Source organism: Arvicanthis niloticus, chromosome 12, assembly GCF_011762505.2.
Source record: "Arvicanthis niloticus isolate mArvNil1 chromosome 12, mArvNil1.pat.X, whole genome shotgun sequence".
NCBI lineage: Eukaryota > Metazoa > Chordata > Mammalia > Rodentia > Muridae > Arvicanthis > Arvicanthis niloticus.
This window is the reverse complement of record NC_047669.1, coordinates 68,545,444-68,565,762: the sequence shown is the minus strand read 5'-3', so window position 1 is coordinate 68,565,762 and position 20,319 is coordinate 68,545,444. Positions and strand designations below refer to the sequence as shown.

General features: G+C 36.4%; 2 long non-coding RNA genes across 4 annotated transcripts in view; one reads left to right on the top strand and one right to left on the bottom strand.

The window, feature by feature from the left end:
• LOC143444084 (uncharacterized) overlaps nucleotides 1–6,494 on the bottom strand; it is a 64,620-nt gene extending 58,126 nt beyond the window's left edge. The window contains exon 1 of one of the 2 annotated variants that reach the window (XR_013113633.1): nucleotides 6,315–6,494. This is a non-coding gene — a long non-coding RNA (uncharacterized LOC143444084). The remainder of the gene's footprint in view (nucleotides 1–6,314) is intronic. The other variant, XR_013113634.1, reaches the window with a different exon arrangement.
• LOC143444085 (uncharacterized) overlaps nucleotides 5,951–20,319 on the top strand; it is a 33,054-nt gene continuing 18,685 nt past the window's right edge. For both annotated transcript variants that reach the window (XR_013113636.1, XR_013113635.1), the window contains exons 1-3: nucleotides 5,951–6,059; nucleotides 14,546–14,614; nucleotides 15,236–15,365. This is a non-coding gene — a long non-coding RNA (uncharacterized LOC143444085). The remainder of the gene's footprint in view (nucleotides 6,060–14,545; nucleotides 14,615–15,235; nucleotides 15,366–20,319) is intronic.

Here is a 20,319-nt window from a genome sequence, read left to right as displayed (position 1 = left end):
CTAACCAAACAAGTTAAAGACCTGTATGACAATAACTTCAAGTCTCTCAAGAAAGAAGTCAAAGAAGATCTCAGAAAATGTAGAGATATTCCATGCTCATGGATTGGAAGAATTAATATAGTAAAAATGGCCATCCTACCAAAAGCAATCTACAGATTAAATGCAATCTCCATCAAAATCCCAACACAATTTGTCAGAATGTGGAAAGAGCAATTCTCAAATTCATCTGGAAAGGCAAAAGCTGAGAATAGCAAAAACAATTCTTAACAATAAAAGAACAGCTAGGGGAATCACCATCTCTGACGTCAAACTGTACTACAGAGCAATAGTGATAAAAACTGCATGGTATTGGAACAGAGACAGACATGCTGATCAATGGAATAGAATTGAAGACCCAGATATAAAACCACACACTTGTGAATAACTTTTCAATCATAGATATTTCTCTAGATTCAATAAGAATTTAAGTTTCTTAAGGAGCTTACTCAGGCAACATAGTATGCCTCTCTATTCACAGAATGTTAGGCACTCAGGCAGAATGACTGTTAAGGTTCAAGGCTAGGTTGTGCTAGAAAACTAGGCCCAATCTAAAGAATAAAACAAGGTCAACAAAATGCTAAAATGACTGGATGATCGGAGGTGGTCTTCATGCAAACCCAACCTGTAGAATAAACACATTGCTACATTCGTGAACTCTTCATGAAGATAACTGGTCAAACTTTAAAAATAAAAGATTATCTCTAATCTACTTAGATTGCATTCTGAATGTCCAGTCAATATCACATTTAAATTTAAAACAGATTTCACCCACGTCTGTTTCCTAACAAGACATAGCTTCACTGCACCATCAATTTTTGGTCAGGGAGTGCAATATTTTCATTCCTATCTCTCTTCATTTGGCTTTTTTAAATGCAAGATTGTGCACACATGATTGTTTCACAGTTACAGATGGGATAGTTTTGAGAAAGCAGTGATTGACTTGAAGATAAAAATAATCCTGTCAGCACTGACTAGAAAGGATGTAGAGCATTTTAGTTGTGAAGATGATGACAAATTTGAAATGATTCTCAGCAGGTACAGGGTGGATAAAGTCAAAGATACTGGTGGGGAAAGTCACTATGAAAATTTCCCCCATTTCTGTGGATGATTTTTCTAGAGTATACAATTTTATGCTCTTTATAGAATATACATTGTTAAATATGAGTTTGTGGAGATAAGAAACAGACCCAATGAGAGTTGAATGGAACCATCAATCTAGAGGCTCTCCTGAAGAATCATGTGTAGTTCCTAGTTCCATGAGCTCTGAGGCCACACCATGGAAACAAAGTCTTGTGACTTCATCCATTAGCCCTCTATGTCTTCTAAAATCAGCAGGTGGAAAATAGTTATATTGTCATTTTGACAGAAATAAATTGAAAAATAAAAATGCACCTGCCTACCTACCTACTTCAGTTACTAGAAACTGAAAGGAAAACCCACAAGCTTAGTGCTGAATTTTGGTTAATAGCTATTTTTTTTTGAGGGAGATGAGGCAGGATAAAACCACTACAGTATAATTTTACAGATCTCAGGGAAACATGCCCACATATATCACATTTAGACACACACACACACACATACACAAAGAGAGAGAGAGAGAGAGAGAGAGAGAGAGAGAGAGAGAGAGAGAGAGAGAGAGAGCGCATCACACAGAAATCAATCTCAGTGATTTGGTAACTTATTTTAAAAACAACAAACAGCAACACTGAAAAAGCAAGTGTAGATTTTCTTAAAATTCCTGAAGCTGGGGAAAAAATCAAACCATCTTTTGAGATTATTAGATTTATTACCAGAAGTTATTGATTTCTCTAGGGATTCATATCAGATTTGTGGCTTTTAAAAATAAAAACTGTTTTTTTTTTTAAAAAAAAGCTATAATATTTATAAAAGCTATAATATTGGGTATTGAATTTTCTAAAAATCACACTTATTTTCTTGACAGATTCTTTAAAATAAGCTTCAAAAGTTCTTATGACTATTATTGTAAGTACTATTTGTGTTTGTACAAGTACAAGGCCTGCAATAGAGGCCAGAAGACTGCTTATAGCAGTGTATTCTCCCCGTCTACTACTTGAGTAGCAGGGATGAAGCCTGAATTCTCAGACTTGGCAGAAGTATATTCCCCTTCCAGTCATCTCACTGGCCTACATTTTTTTTTTTTTTTTTTGGTTTGTTTTATTTTTAAAATGAAATCTGAGATTTTTTATTCTCAGGTATACATTATCATATATTTATGTCTATATGTGCAAGACAGGCTATCTGATTCCCACGCAAGCCAGAAGAGGGTGTCAGATATCTTGGGACTGGAGTTACAGTCAGCTGCATGCAAGTTCTGGGAACTTAACCAAACTCTTCTGCAAAATCAGCAAATGTTCTTAGCTGCTGACCCATCTCTCCAAGCCCCATAGTGTTTATTTTTAAGGTAAATAGACCAGTTGGCAAAGCTGCTGAAGTACAAAGAAGAAGTCCCAGAACTGAAGGGAAAGTGAAGTACAGAAGTTAGGCTACAGATTATGAGACATGGGGTTATTTAAACATTAGTATTCAAGGGATGAGGTTCAGAGCAAGAGTATCTGCTTAAGAAAGGTCTCAAATGAAAATGTCTAGATCTGCTTTAACTGAGGAAGGAATGACTCAGGGATGTTCTTTTGGATCAGGTCCATGCCATTTTATCAAAAGCAACAATTATCTCAATCAACATGATACCAATCCAACTTCAGTCAGTCAGTGTTATTAATGTGTTTCTAAAAAGGAAAATAAACAATTGACCAACTCTTGGGAAACTAATGAATTTGTTGACAACAATTCATTTCAAAATAACTGCAATTCAATTGCTAGCCAAATGGCAGAGTGTAGATTAGCTATCTTGGTATTTTAGGATTTGGGGGAAAGTTTGGGAAATTTGATTCAACTTTTATACTGCCTTTACAGTTTTCTTATCCCTTGAAAGACTGAATAATTTTGGTAGGTGTCGAGTTCTTAAAATTATTTTTTAAATTATGCATGTACATGTGTTTTAATGTTAACACATTACTGGTTGTTATATTTATAAATATAATTTCAGTATTACAACTCACTACTCTTTTCTATAATGTGTAACATATTTTTCTGATTACCATTAATAACAGGTCAGCCATGCTTTCCCTACATAACTGCTATTCTACTGAGCTGATAACTCAGGGCTCTTCCTTTGGGTGGAACGGTTGAACTTTGTTAGGAAAAGGTCTCTATTTATGAAATAGTAAAATGGAAACACAGATTTACTTTTTAGAGTTCTTAAAGCTAAAAGCCAACTTTATGTGACTACAGTGAACTTACCATATGTTTCTGATTGTAGATATAAAATTTGCGAACTTTCCAGAGGCTTAATTTTTGAAGAGGCTAACCCTTTTCTGAACCAAAGAATGGTTTCACAACAAAATGGAAATAAAAACATATTTACTCGGCTTTTCTGGAATATTGAATGTTATCAGCATTGGCTGCATGTTTGCTACCTCCCATGTGTTAATACAATTGCTCTCCAGAAGCTAATGTGCATAAAGTCTTACAAAAAAGATCATGGCCATAAGTCATGATCTCAAATCTTACTTCCTGATTATGTACGTGGCTTTATGCAATTTATTTATTTTTTCTGGAAAATGATTGATTTCTTAGGGTTTGATGATACAATGAGATGGGATGTGTATTTGGAATAAGGCAAACAGCAACAGTAGAATGGCGATTATAGTGTCAAAGCTAACTGAGCCAGGCTTGGTGTCAGAGTCCCATAGAACAAGTACCTAAGAAACAGAGGGAGGGACATTGGTTGAACCCAGGAATTGGAGTCAAGCTGGACAGAATGAAAGGCTAAGGGAGAAGAGAAAGCTAAGTAAACCTATTAATAGTTATCACTATTATTTTCTCATGGCTGCCGGCTCTATTTTGGAGGGCTCTGACAACTCTAAGATAAATGGCTTGACAGAGGAAGATGGTCTATCTTGCCAGGACTTCCCTCACCTCTCTGTTTCTTGCCCCTATTTCTTGTTGTCCATAAGAGGAGAGTACCCTCTGGTAAACACCCCTACTGTCATGATAATCTGCTTCACAAAGAACCAGATCAAGCTGAGCTGAAGACTAGAGTTTGTTCCCTCTGAAATTAAAAAAAAAAAAAAAAAAAAAAACCTAAATTATCTCTTTCCTTACTTTAGTTATTCTCATAGGTCCTTTGGTCCAAACTACAAAGCTTTGGCTAATTAGACCTGGGCTTCAAATTTGGTGGTCTTAAAGAGAGATTGGGAAAGTCCTGGATCGTAAGACAGGGAATATGTTACAGACTCTCCTATCATGAGCTAGGTCATCAAGAAGATACACTCTGTTTGACTCCACTTTCCACTATGGAGAGATTGCATAGTTTACAAATATGGAAGTTGGTATCACAGCTATTAGCTATAGACGGTAAGAATTTTAAGCTTGCAACACTGGTGTATCTACATGGTGTCTGTTGAGAGCTGAATGCTGTTTTAATTCATGACAGAAAGCAGGTAGCAAGGGCACGCTGCAGAAAGGGCAAGATTTGAAGAACAGACTTGCTTTAAACACCCCACTAATGCAGTGCTACCGAAGTATAACCTGAACCCCACAAAATGACCTTAAGTACCTCTAAGAGCAGAACCCTTGTAACCACCACAATCTTCTGTTACCCTTGAACTTATTTTTACTTTACTTTATTTGAAGAATTTCTGATTGACATTGTCCCCCCCCCAAAAAAAAAAGTCAAATCACCCTGAAGGTAACTTCATCTAGTTCTGAAAGAACTTCATGAATTTTCACATATCAATGAGTATGTCACCTTAAAGTCCCTGAGTACAAAACCATCCTAAATGTTGTGAGCAAAACCCAGCTGGCCAGGAAGAAGCAACAATAAATATCGATCATCACAGGTTGCAAGTTCACTAATTCTAAACACCAAAAAGTAGCTGGCTATGTTATGATAGAAAGAAAAGGCAAAAGAGAATCTTTTAAGAAAATCTAACAAACAAACAAAAACAACAAAAAATGTAAAAAAGCATAAAGGTGGGTGATTAAATAGCATACTTGTTTTAGAAAACATTTAAAATTTCTGAAATGAGCAAAAACCCCAAATCCCCAGATGAAAGATAATAAAGTATAAATCATTAAATCAAGCAACTCATTAAAGGCAAAGCATTGCAGAGTTGACAGGGGAAAAAAGTTCTAACTACACACTGCTAACGAAAAGCACATCTGAAACTAGAGGACACAACAATTTTGATGGGAAAGAAAGACAAAAGCTGATTTTGTAAGAAACCTAATGGAAGTATTTTCATCAGAAAACGTACACTTTAAACAAGGCGGGTTGGTCGTCACTTCTGTCTGGATTGTTTTATCTCGCAACAAAATGAAAGAGCCAGCCTTTTGCTGCCCTGCCAATGTGTTTATGCACTTTGTTCTGTGCATGCAGACCTGGTTACAGTAAACATGACAGAAAGACAACCACGGCTTTATAAGAGTCAGGAGCAAAATGATAGCAGTGATCACTAAACACTTCCAGAACTTTCTCTACTAAAACACATGGCCTTTTATCTTAAGAGACAGAAAAAAAAAAAAAAAAAAAAACCACTGTAGACAATATATTGAAAGTTAATGAGAAAGCAGGCTCTGTGACTTGTGCAGCAAACATGCCTTTATTAAAAAAAATAATTTATAAAATTGTGTTGAGTAACTGAGTACCTATAATAATGACTTTGTCTGTCTGTCTGTCTGTCTGTCTGTCTGCCTGCCTCTCATAAACAAGGACTGGTTTAAGTAGGTACTTTGTATTTCCTCAGAAAGACATCTGAATCTGTTTAAACGTTGTTTAGCATAATCTTACAGATCATCTGTTCTGTTCTGTTTATTTTGGCTCTGATCGTGTCCCAGATGTTCATGGTTACAGGGTGAAGACACGTGAGCCGTGCAATACACGGCTCAAGGTGGAGTGCTGAAGTAACGCAGGAATTGAAGGACCCGAGTAAACTTTACAAGTGAGTTTATACGTGCCCTGGTCAAGGGTTAGCAAACATGCATTAGCGACTTGTAAGGGCCTGGTTTCCTTTCAGGACACCATGGCAAATTCACTCAACTCAGGCTAAGCTGTTGAGATAACTGAGCAGTTGTTAATGGAAGGGGGATGGGAGGGACTGCAGGAGGGCGGAATAGCCTTCAAAGAGATGTTTTGCAGGATCTGGGAAAGATAAAATACCCAGCTGCCCTCTTATCACTTTCCCAGGCCAGCATACCTTCATTTCAACCTGTGGAACTTGGACCTGGAGGTTATGTTCCATCTTCACATGGGATTCTGCATGACCTTGTCGGTCCTGAGAGCAGGGTGGTAAACAGCCTAGTGTTCTCAGGAATGACCATGTTTTTGAGATTCTATAAAAGAACTTTGTGGTTAATAATTAAGCTCTCAAGTCTGGTCTAGTAAGTGAACAATGACGCTACCAGCTTCTACAGCTAATTCCGACGCAGTTGCAGCTCCTGCGACGTTTGGCTTAATATTTTCTTTATCCTGTCTATTAACTTTATCGATTTATACCCTGTATGATTGAAAAACTCTATAAACAGAGCAGATAAACAATGATATGCAAAAGTAACTTCTTATGAGTAAGGCTAGCTTTAATGAACACACTTAGCCATTGTTTATGAAATCACATTAATAATAAAATTTGCTTAGCTTTGCTAAAATTTAGTTTATTACGTTTTGTTCTGCCTAATTTTAGTACCACATATCTTCTTCTCCTTCTCCTTCTCCTTCTCCTTCTCCTTCTCCTTCTCCTTCTCCTTCTCCTTCTCCTTCTCCTTCTCCTTCTCCTTCTCCTTCTCCTTCTTTCTCCTCCTCCTCCTCCTCCTCCTCCTCCTCCTCCTCCTCCTCCTCCTCCTCCTCCTCCTCCTCCTCCTCCTCCTCCTCCTTCTCCTTCTGCTTCTTCTTCTTTCTTTTGAACATTACCTCTTTAATCCCCAAAGAATGTGAGTTAACTTTGATAAGCTCTGAGGCCCTTTATTTTCTCCAAGCTTCATCTCTCTGGATATCAACCGAAAACATTACAAAAAGCGTACTAAGATTGAAGAGCAGTTTAAGTCCTACTTAAATACAACCCACAACCAACAATCCCCAAACAACAGTGTCTTTGAGTTCAGGATTGATTTTTCTCTGGAGCAAGACTGGTTATAACATTTATCATACAGAACCTTTCATTTAACAAAGTTCACAAGATAAGACAACCCCTGTTGCTGTGGGCTCCATACCAGAACATAATTCATTGTTATATGAAATGAGTCATTACTGTGGCTTACATGTAAATTGATTCATTCTTTGGATCCAAAAACATGTTCAGTGTCGTGAAAATTCTCAATTCTCTTTTATGGTTGAATAGGTCAAAACCACAAGTCTTGCTTTATATATTTGATGGCCATTTCCTATGTTTATCCTACATTTTTCATTGTGTAGTCATCTCTCATAAGTTATAATTAAGTTTTAATTTATTTTCTTTGAAGTGCCATTTCAGAAAGACTGACTATTTCTGAGCTCAGAATACTATTTCCTTACTACATAAAAGGAATATCCATGTTTTAAACATTTTAAAGTTTAAATGTCCTGGGACCAAGGGTATAACTCCCTGGTAGCAGTCTTGGCCAGTATGTACAAGGACCTGGGTTTAGTGCCCAGAAACATAAATAAACAATAGATAAAAAATTTAAATGTGGTAACATTGAACAATATTAATATCTGGCTTTTGTGTTTTATTCTGGTTTATATGTATTTTCATATGTAAAATTTGGTGTCTATATTCATACAGAACAAACATAGTTATGCACTTATCAGTGTAAGCAGGTGTGAGTTATCATGAATTTCCATAATAGGCATTTCAAATGTTTAGGTGGAGGCATTTTGGTAGTAAGGTTTTATATACTTTTCTACTTGTTGGTATCTTAAATTCCTGTGTTTAAGTAATTAAGTCAGGAAGCAAAATATGGAGAGATGGTTAGACTAGATAGAGATTTACAGTGTATTTCTTTCTTGTGCCATCTTAAGATTTTAAAAACCTACCTGATTTTCATATTAAGTCAGTTAGTGCTATGTTGCAGGAGCTCATGTCAGGGACAGAAATGAAAAGTCTGAGCCTTGTTGGTTGACTGTCTCACAGCTGTTGGCTGTCTCATAGCTGATTGGCTGTCTCATAACTGTCTGGCTATGCCCCTTTACATTGACCATACAAAGATGCGGAGCCTGTTATAGCTGTCTCCTGAGGGCTCTGCTAGAGCCTAACAAATACAGATGTGGATGCTTGTCGCCACGATTGAACTGAGCACAGGGTCCTGGATGGAGGAGTTAGAGAAAGGGCCTAAGGAGTTGAAGGGGTTCGCAGTCCCATAGTTAGAACAACAATATGAACCAACCAGAACTCCCAGAGCTCCCAGGGACTAAACCACCAACCAAAGAATACACATGGAGTGACTCACACTCATGGCTCCAGCTGCATATGTAGCAGAGGTTGGCCTTGTTGGGCATCAGTGGTAGGAGAGGCCCTTCATCCTGTGAGGGAATGCCAAGAAGGAGAAGCAGGGAGTGGGTGGGTTGGTGAACAGGGGGAGGGGGATGGAATAGGGGGTTTCAGAGGGGAAAACAGGAAAGGGAATAACATTTGAAATGTAAATAAAGAAAATTCCTAATAAAAAATTTAAAAAAAAGATCTATGAGAACAAAAGTTCTTTCCTTTCTTATTTACCAATGATTTTGAACATGAGCATATGGGCCACAGTATTGGTAAATGAGAGAACACTCAATATGTCCATGACATTTATTATATTTATTGTATTGCACACATTAATGACTTTAATCATAAGGATCACAAGAATGGTGCCCATAAGGGAAGTTATGTTTGGGATTTTGTTTTTGGTATCTGCATTAAAAAAATACCCTAGTATGTATTTTAAACATCTCATGTGATAGTCTGCTTTGGGTGTAATAACATCTGAATCCAGAGATTTTTTTTTTTTTACTTGTTATTTAAAAACACAGTGAGTAAAACTATGCCCTTCTTTTTCAGAAGTCAATACACAGTTGTAGACGTGAGAATCAGTCATGCAAAGCAGCACATCTGCATAGCAGGCAAAATGAATGAGGCTCCAGAGATGTAAAGTATACTCAGTAATATGTCAGCCTGTCCATAACATGTTAGTGATGCAAATGAAAACATTCCAGAAGACAGTATTGCTGTTCGTAGACAACAACAGAACCAACACGGAAGGCAGAGCAGATAAATGAAATTCCCTCCCCCATGTTTGCTTCATCATGGTACTTTTGTTTCTGGGAAAGTGAATAGTCCAACACACTGTGGGGAAAATCAAATTCATGACATATCATCATATTGTAGAAAACTCATGACAATGAGAACAGCAACCCTAGATTTGTAACACACAGCTAGTGCTACGCATGAAAGCCATGCTATAGACGCGGAAGAAGCAGCTAAGGTTTTGAGGAAATTACTTAGTTTAGCATATAGAATTTGCTAGAGTAGAATTATGCATGAAATGTAGTCCAACGAATGTATGGTAAAGTAGAAAACATATTTTCATTTAACCAGCATTTTTTGTATGGCTAACCTTTTCCAAAACACCATAAAAACAGCCTGTGGTTTTTCTTTATGAAACAATAAAAAAGTAAATTTAGGACGCGCATGTATCTTGTTAACTGGTGACACAGCAGTGTTCACACACATCCACTGACATATAAGCATAGCATTCTTTTTCCTCTGTTCTCATTATTGATTTTTTTCTTTTTAGATTTTTATTTATTGTGTATATGTGCGTACACTTTCTTTAGACACATCCCATTGGCATCAGATCCCATTACAGATGGTTATGAGCCACCATGTAATTGCTGGGAATTGAACTCAGGACCTCTGGAAGATCAGTCAGTGTTCTTAACTGCTGAGCCATGTCTCTAGCCCTTCATTATTTACTTTGACTTGTAAAGATCACTCTGTGATTTAGTGTTCCACATGTTTACAAATGGGAGATTTGGTGATGCCTCACCACCTAACATCCTTGAACCTTTACAGACATCACCTCACAACCATTCCTGATTATCTCCACAAACATAAACCATCCCTGGTCATCACCTTCTTTAAAGAATCGAGTCTGATTTTGACCTAAGTATGGTCTTGCCTTACATATAAATTTAAACTTTCCTAATTATTTTACTTTCTTTGAAGATAATCTATGGTGTTTGCATTACTACAAGTCCCATTGCATAACTAATGGGACTTGAGGAAGTTTTTAATGTACTTGAAATTCCATTCACTCAGAAATTTTTAAGTTAATTGACTAGTTAATTGTGTCTATATCAAACTACTCCTAAAGACATAAAAACAAATCATTGCTAATTAGGAGATTTTCCTTAAGTTATTAAACTTGTATTTTTAAAGTCAAATGGAAGAGAATTCACTCTTCTAGTTGGTCTTAGAGCACAGGTTGGGATCTAGACAAACAAAATATTGATTGTAATGTTAACAAATTTAGTAATAGCTCAAATTCAACAGATTAACTTTACTAATGTGAGATCATTCAATAACTATAGCAATACATATGTTGTCTTTGAAATGAGTAATGACTACAGTTTTTTGTTCAAAATATGCTATATTAATAGATTTCCTGAAAACTTGGAAAGTATGGTAATCATATTCTCATGTATTTGTTTTGTCATACTTCTAATAAGCTATTAGATGACTTGAGAACGTAGCTCAATCTTTATACTTCCTCAAAGCCAAATTTTACTCTGTATGTTGTCCTTTTACCCAGATTGGTCTTTAATGATATAGTCATCAATAAACTTAATGAGTTTACATTTCATAAATCATTAATTAATTTAATTTAGATTATTTTTCTTGATTGGGACTGAAAAGTACCATATGTCGGTTAAGGCCGAGATAAACAAAGTAACTTGAAACTAGGGGATGTAGTTTTGGAGATGCTTTTGACCCCAAACACAAATGGAAAGAAATAAATCTTTTGCTGTGATTTAAGTAGTATGGTGCCTAAACAGCATGATAAATGTGCTGACATTTACAGAGGCCATAGTTAGAGCCAAGATATCTTAATGCACTCGCTGGCATCTCAGAACACACATACTCTATATGAAGAACTCCTCAGTTTATGGTGTAATGCAGTCATTCATGTGAGCCAGAGCTCTTTCTTGTAGCATCTGGAGAGATGTACACTTTTGTTCTGATCATTTGTCTGCAACATCTCCCCACCTCCCTGTGTTCTCTTTTGTGCATTCTGATCGTTTGTCTGCTACGTCATCCGACATCCCGCCAGCTCTTTCATGTGCATTCTTCTCACTCACACCTTCTGGTTCCTATTTGAAATAGAAGAACACTGATGTTTAGACCCAATTTTATGCTCATAATGAGGGTTCCTAAACAAAAGTGACTGGCTTCCTTCCTTCCATGACACTGAATATATCTTTTCACTCATAAGTTTATTTTCAGAGAAAATGGATTGACAGAATAGGTATATTAATTTCTTCTTCATGTTGAATTCTGTGATATTTGTTACACAGAAATATTCATTTACAGAAATACTGTTTAGAGAATAAAAATTGCATGCTAGTGAGATGATATAATTGGTTAAGATGCTTGCTACCAGGGAGGAGAATAAAAGTTTGATTCCTGAAACTCATATGGTGGAAGCAGACATCTGACTCCTATGTTGTGTAACTAGCCTGGTCATGGATCCTGCTCTGGGTTGTGGTAGGTAAAACCAGTGATGCTCCATCCAAGGAAACTGATATTCCTTTTCCGAATAGGCATTAATTGCAAATAGATACTTAATTAGCGGTGGGACTCTGTGTCTACCTCTCCTTTCAGTGCTGAGATTTTGTTTGGTTTAACCCTGTGAAGGTCTTCTGTGTTCTGTCATAGTCTCTATGGGTTCATATTTGTAACAGACTCATTATGTCTAGATGATGCTGGATTTTTTTGAAATATTCACCACATCTCTTTAAAAAATTATTTTCTCTAACTTTTATATCTGTCTTATTCACACTTAAGAGAGATAACAATTGTTTAAATTGTGTAATACTCAATTGTTTTCAACAGCTTTAATTTAATGTTTTTTCATATTTAAATGTGCATATACAAAAAAGTTAAGGGATATAATTAAAATACCAACTATAAATGAAACAAGGAAGTTGGGAAAAATAATTGTCCATAGCTATAGTACCATCATCAAGGGTAGTGGGTGTCAGCGAACCAGAATTTCAGTAGGAAGTGGAGGTCAAGCACACAACTTAAACAGCTATATTCAGAGACTGTAGTAAATTGAAGACATATCTAGGATAAAATTAAAATGCCACTAATTCCTTTTCTGATAGATATTATGTATTATAAATGGTTAGATTGTATCGACGCCATTTATTCTGTCAGGTAATGAGTTTAAAGTACCTATCATACTTAAATCTCAAGACAACGTGATGCTCTTGGAACTCTGGCTTTTTGTCTAATCAAGTAATACTCAAAGATTTTTTTTAACAATATTCCCAGCTTGAGAACAAAATTCTTGAGTACAGAATCTAGTTAGGGGCAATGTTTCTAAATCAGAAAACTTCTCAAGAATCCCTCAATTTCTGAAAAAAAATGTAATTAGACTTATTGATAGATATATAAACTGTTTTTTCTTACATTATAATCTTATATTGACATCATTATACAATTGTATTCCAATTGTTTATTGTATCAGAAGAGACTGATTGAAATTTCCAACTAAACTAATTTTCAAAACAGCAAATGTTCATTTTTAGAAATTTACAAGGGCTAGAGAGATGGCTCAGTGGTTAAGAGCACTGACTGCTCTTCCAGAGGTTCTGAGCTCAATTCCCAGCAACCACATGGTGTCTTTTTTAAATTTATTTTTTATTGGATATTTTATTTACATTTCAGATGCCATCCCCTTTCCCCATTTTCCCTCCCTAGAAAACCCCTATCCCATGCCCCCTTTTCCTTTTTGCTTTTATACAATTTTTAAAAATGTTAATCAAAGGCTTTATAAGTTTGGTAATGCTCAATCAAAAGTGTAACCCAATATCCAACCTAGATATATCAACTATCTTTGACTGGTAGAGACACTTGAACATCTGCCTCCATGCCCCCCTCTCTTTCTCTCTCTTTCTCTCTCTCTCATCACCTAGCTTCTCCTCTCCTTCTTCTCCTCCTCTCCTTACTCTTTCACATGGTGAAGACTCATGGTATCTTATAACCCTCAGTAGTGGGATCCGATGCCTTCTTCTTGTGTGTCTGAAGACAGTCACAGTATACTCGCATATATAAAAATAAATATATTTTTTTAAAAAGAAATTTATAATTGGATATAAAAGAGTAAACTCAACAATTGAATAGTTACTTATAACCCCACTATTTAGTTATAATCATCTCAACTAAATTTACTTTTCCTTTGTGTGTTTATGTACATACTTCTCTATACTTACATTTATGTGAACTTTTGTCTTAATAGAATAGTTTTGTTTTGGTGATATATGAGAAATCATTCTAGGATTACACATCATTTCAAATCTCCAGTTTTGGGTCCTTACTATTTGAGGAAGATACACTTCAATTTTCTTTTATCTGTGAGATTTTAGCAGGTACAGCATCTCCCTAAAGTCGCCTACCACCCTAGAGAGTGCTAGAATAATAGCAAACCTCTCTCATTGATGAACAGAGAGAAACTTCTCATGAGAGAAGTTTTGCTCAAGAAACATTAATTTTTGATGGCAGCTTGTGATATCATCAACTGTTCCATATCTTAAATAATAGGCTGTTTGCTATAGAATTTCTAGAGGAAATATATAAATGGTCATATATTTTCAAAAGCCTGTGACCCTTCTTCAATTGTTACTATAGCTGTTTATATAAAGCACTAAATTAAATCATGAAGAGAGAACTTCCCAGTAAAGAATAAAAGTAACAATCAACTAAATATAAAAAATTGTTTATGAAAAATTTTACATTCTATTTGTGCTCAAGTTGACAATCTTTGTCATGACATTTGTTGCTTTTAGGTATTTTAGGTATTGACTATTGCCACAAAGGAGAGCATAACTTTCGTATTTGTAATCTGAATTTCCAGAATGTTATCAGGTTTTCAACTGGTTCCAAGATTTGTGTGGATAGAAACGGTTACTGATTAATGAAGCATGAGAGAGTGTTAAAAGTGTCATTCCTAGTCTAGCCCTGAAGTTAATATTTTACTGACTCTCATGTTTTTCCTCTTCATGCTTGCTGAATCCCTTAAATCTCATGATTCAAAGAAATTAATTAACTGAGTTACTATTTGTAAGCATGTCATTTCTGGGAATTAATGTTTCTATAATAATATCTTTGTCATTTGTTGCATTGACTAATAGTGCGGGACAAGGTTGAATCACACAGTTTAGTTAATTTTTAAATGTTTCAATCATCTATTATAGATGTGGGAATGTGAAGCTTCTCAAAGGTCAAATGGTGAAAAATCCCATAGTAGATTGCAGGTTGAGTCTGTAAGTATCACACGCTGTTTTTCTTTTCTATAAGGCTTTCATTGAGCATGTGATTCACAAGCACATGACCTTGGTTGCCTTCTATGTTTTTCTCTTTCTGCCTCCATATCTATATAAAAGTCTGCAGTGTTGTCTGCTTATCACCCTCTCATTATGTCAATCATGTTATCTTGCATTCAAAGGATCAAACAGTGATGTATGCCCACTGGTTAAATATAGTTTAGGTGTTCAGTGTTCTCATGGAAATGTCTAGAAGGCTAATTTTGGATCACTATAATGAGATGGTCATAACTATCTGAAACCATAGTGGGCACACAAGAGATCCCAGGAGTAAGGGTGGTAATCCTGTCATGCCTCTTTCTTCTCAGAATGTCTCTGGTAGATTTTCTTATAATTTATATATAGTCAGGGAGTCATTTTCAGATCCATACATTCTTTCCTACTTGTTATTTTGTGTCTTTTGGTTGTGACATTTTTATTTTGCAGAAAAGACTCATGGATACTACAGTATCATAGTCTAAAATGTTTCTTTTAAAAATCTGTTTTCACATTTAAATGAAAAATATTCTATTTAGAATTTAAAATATATTTTCTGTGATTTATGATCTTTTCAAAATACAGTGCTTTGAGGAATAATATGATGTCTGAATCATCCTTCCCGAAGTCAAACTTTTCAAGTTGCCAAGAGAGGGAAGCAATCAATAGTCCTGCGCGGCAGTGACACCTATGCACCTCAGTAACAAAAAGTATGGTAAGATATCCCGAAACACCCAATAATTACACTTAGATATTTATGTCATTTCTTTGACATTTAAAACCAACAGCTGTCTATTTGTACTTAGAACAGACTCAATAAGAGGAAGATCTGTTGTGGCCTTTACTCTGCCTCAACGCTTTGGGGCTAAGTGCTCTGGTCAAGAGAGAGAGTGGGGCTGCAGGGGCAGGAGATGCAAAGAATGGAGACAAGACAGGGTGTGATTCAGTCTCAAGTCTCAAGTCTCCTTTATTGAAGGGAATTCTGAGGTATTTATACGCTTTTGCCACGTGCCTTGTAGGCGTGTGGATACCATGTGCCTTGCAGGTGTTGATATGATGTAAGCCTTACAGGCGTCTATAGCGTGGATAGCATGTGCACCATGCGCCTTGCAGGCGTGGATACCACGTGCGCCTTACAGGCATATATGGCCTGGATAGCACGTGGACAGCATGTGAACCTCATGCCTTGCAGGCGTGGCTACCACGTGCGCCTTGCAGCTGGGGGCAGTAAACAGCAAAACAAAATATGTGGGATATCAGAGTGTGCTTCAGCTGTTGTAGGCTATTGAAAACCAAATCTTTTATCTGGGTATATGGTTCCAGATGGCTGCAAAGATAATCTAGCCGCTTTCTGCTAAAAGTCGGCTCCCAACAAAGACCACACATGGCATAAGCAAAGCCAAGTACCCAGGACTACTGAGGGAATGGACCTTAGAAAAGAATCTACCACTTTACTAAATCAGAGTAATTCCTAACTGTATTCTAAATTTATATTTATACCCGCAAAGAAGTGTGGGTCAGACCCTTTGTCTGAGGTGTTTGTGTTTGCAGCAAAAGGAGATAGTTACAGGAAATCATAGCTGCTCAGAATGCAGAGATGAATGGATCATGAAGAGCCCAATCCCAAGCGGTACATGTAACAATACAAATTGTGTACCTAAGGATTAGAAAACATCTTGGAGGTAAAAGATTGTAAAAGGTTGAAGACCAGAAAATCTGCTGTGAGCTTGTGTCTCTTAGAAATGCATTTCCACATTAATGTTCATTTTGATTAGAGACCTGTCTGCTCCTGACAGCTTCCTGTCTTGGATTCTAAGAAGAAATTGAGCATCCTTGGAGTTACTCCAGTTGCAGTGAGTCAGCCACTAGGCAAGAATTGCCTCTTTCCATCTACAGACAAATTACTGTCCAGAAAAGGACACACTTGCAGAATAGTCAACTGATTATATCTGCCTAGACAAAGTAATCAGCCCTTAATAACTCTGCATCACTAAGGTCTGTCAGATGATTCTGGGCCAGAAGGTTGAAGATCTGATGCTCCAACGTTCGGTAGTATAGGTGCTGTCCAGGTGTTCAGCGGTCTCTATAAATTGGCTAAGTTTTAGAAGCTATGCTTTGTGCTTCCCATAATTTCAGTTAACTCAGTATATATATATATATATATATATATATATATATATATATATATACTTTAATGTCACTCTTTTCTCCTTCTCATAATCTATAGGAATTCTCATTATTTGAACCCTACTGATTTTACACGGTGAAAGAGCTTGTTGCCCATGAGAGACTTGAAAGTAAAATCCCAGGGTTCTCAGAAAAGGCACTGAACAGAAGGAGAATAGGAAGTAGAAAATGAAAATTAGCATTACATGTTTTGCTTCAGCTCCAGTTTCCAATAGGAGTCATCACACCTAATTTGAGTAATTTCCTTTTCAATTTCCTGGACCATTTTATTTTACGTCTGGCAGCTTTTTGGATGGGTGGTAAGTGCTGAGCTCTTCTTAGTCTATAGCCATGGTCCTGTTTTCACTGGGTTGCTATTTGTGTCTATTGCCCAGGAATTTCGGTAAGAACCTATTAAGAAGCACTTCAGGAAATCTCCTGGGTTCCATTCATAGATTTACTGGTTCCAGTGGTAGAGCAAAAACTCAATTTCAGTATGACTTGAGTCATATGAGGAAAAAAAACTGCAGTCTTTAATGAAACAGAACATTACTGTGTGACTTGAAGGAGTGTTGCTTCTTTTGGGAATATACCCCTCAAACATGTGGTGGTCAGATATAAAAGTTATAGTGAATCATTGTGGTAATAGTAAGACTTATTCTCCTGATCATATTGTGGTTCCTTGTCTTCAAACTTCTGATTATGTGTGTTGTATTATACTGAGGGATACGTTGCTACTTAACATGCTCTGTAGGATAGAATTCTAACCTAGATTGTTTTCACTGGGTTAGTCAACTGAAGCTTTAGTGGAACATGACGTTGCTGTATCAAGTCCATCCAGCTCTTGGCTTATGGGATCAGAGGAGGATCAGTAATACTTTCAGTTACAATTCAAGCATTCCACTTTCTCTTTTTGAAATGTGTCCCATTCTAGGAGGTGAGATGTGAGTTTCGGTGTTGATGGAGGAAGTAAACAAAAGGGATCTCAGAGGCAGAACAGAGGGAGAACAATGAGGTTGCTTTGCATTATGTGTTCACAGAAAGTAGATCAGGAGTTTTCATATACTAACCAAAGAACTCTAATATTCACTCAACCGAACAGCTACCTCATGTCATGTACTGAACTAAATAGGAAGTGTAGAGCAATGAGAAGTCAAAGGAGCAATCTTTTCCCTATTTGACAGACACACAGATCAATAGTTATTACTATGTGCCAAGGGGAATGAAGATTGGCTTACTGACCTGGAACAGGAAGGGCAAAGAAAGAGTTCTGGCGAAACTACACAAACTGAGTCGAGGAACATAGAGTAAGTATGAAAGTAGTATCAATAAAAATAAGTGTAACGAGGACAAAATATTCAGGGTAGTAGTTCAGTATAGCTGTCAGAGAACATGTAAGGATAGACAGGAAACCAAGCCGGTGAAGACACAAGGGAGAAATGGGCAGTGCAATTTATTTCTATTCCTCTTTTCTCTACCATGTACAAATGACTGGCACATAAAAGTTCTTAGGATTTGGACCTATGAGAATTAGGTAAACAAAGGATGATTTCTCTCCCATCTTACTTAGCACCAGGCTGTCAACTTGATTCAGGCTAGAGTTATCTAAACGAAAAGTCTTAATGAAGGGATTGTCTAGATCAGATTGGCCTGTGGACTTGGCTATGGCTGTTGTCTTGACTGTGAACTAATGCAAACAGTTCTCGGTGGGAAGATGGTCCTGGGTTGAATAAGAAAGCTAGGCGAGTGTAATATTGGATGAGCCAGCAAGGAGTACTCCTCCATTGCTTCTTCACCAAGTTCTTGAGTTCCAGCCATAACTTTCCTGACTGAAGGACTGTGACCTCTAAGTTGTAGGACACTTAAAACGGCTTTGCATTATAAGTTGCTGCTGGTCAGAGTATTTTATCACAGCAACAGAAATATAACTAGAGACCCCTTCATTACACGTTCTAGCAACAAATGTTTTGATCGTGAGGTAGCAATTATGCATAGAGTCAGCCCACTTATTGAAAAAAAAAGGTGTCATCTGGACAAAGATTAGCACATTTTTTTCCAAAATACTCCATAAGATTGTGAAGAATTACACTGATTTTTTCCCCAAAATTTCTCACTCCTAACTCCATTCTATCCCAAACTTTTAGGTTCACTAAACACAGAACTAAAGTGTATCATTTTTTTTGGAAGGACATGTAAAGATTGTCCATCATTTTTCATATTTTTATTTGACAAGAGAGAGTGAGTAGAGTCTCCAGGGCCCAATTCTCAGACATTTGGCTACAGTTTCATTCCTAAAGTGAGCTAGAGAACTAACAGTTCAAGTACATACATGATATAGTCCTAGTTTTTGGTGGTTCCTTTTTTCTTGGTAAGTTTGCAGAAATGTTTTCAGCAACTGTTGTATTATTCTGTTTTTACTTTTTTCTAATGTGGCTGGTAACAAAATATGGTCACTTTTTCTCCATTTTAATATCGTAAGCATAAAAAGGCATTTTGTGCAGAGACAGTACAGTATTATCATGCAAAAAAAGTTAAATATCATTCTGGTCTGAGAGCTGTGGATCAATTTTATTTATTTGTTTACACCTTTGTATCTGAAGTGAAAACTAAAAACATAACTTTAGCATACATCACTTGTGTCTGTATACTCACGCATGCATAAGCATGTTCACATGTACTAGTACACTCCATGGATTGTTAATCAGCTTTACCTTTCAAGTGTGAGTAAAAGCAAGGGGAAATTAGCAACTAGAATTTAACATGCAATAGGAGCAGTGATCAAAGAACAGATGGTGTTATACATCAAATTTCCTTTATTTTTTCCCCTTTCCCCTTCTCCCTCTTGTTCCAGCCCCCGCTCACTCACATGAGTGTGTCAGATCTCATTACGGATGACTGTGAGCCACCATGTGGTTGCTGAGATTTGAACTCATGGCCTCCTGAAGAGCAGTCAGTGTTCTTAACTGCTGTGCTGTCTCACCAGCCCATCAATTTTTTTTTTTAATTCGGACATTTTATGTAACAACTTACCTTCTCAGCTTTTTCTTAGTGCGTGTTTACTGAACTGTCTAGGGAATTTTGAAAAGTGTTGATAACATTTGATCCTCTTAATGAGGCTAAAATAATAATTACTTCTCATGCTTGATCATGGAAGAGACTAGACTCTTTATAGAAAAAAGTAATATATTTATTTTTAAAAGAATAGAAAAAAGTAGAAACAAGCATTTCTGAAGAAAATATTTGATTGTAATAACTTACTAGGAAAAAGTCTTATATAACTAATTAAAATATCATTGCATAATATACAACAAATGAAATTTAGAATAGCAGAGTATTAACAATGTACATACTCTTTATGTACAATTTTATTTAACAATACCCTTTTATTCTTATAGTACTTAACATTACAAAAGCCCAAATTTATATTAAGTGATTTTGAGTACAATTAATGGATTGTATTATTTTTTATGTAAAATTTAATAATCAGATCTTCTTTCCCAATT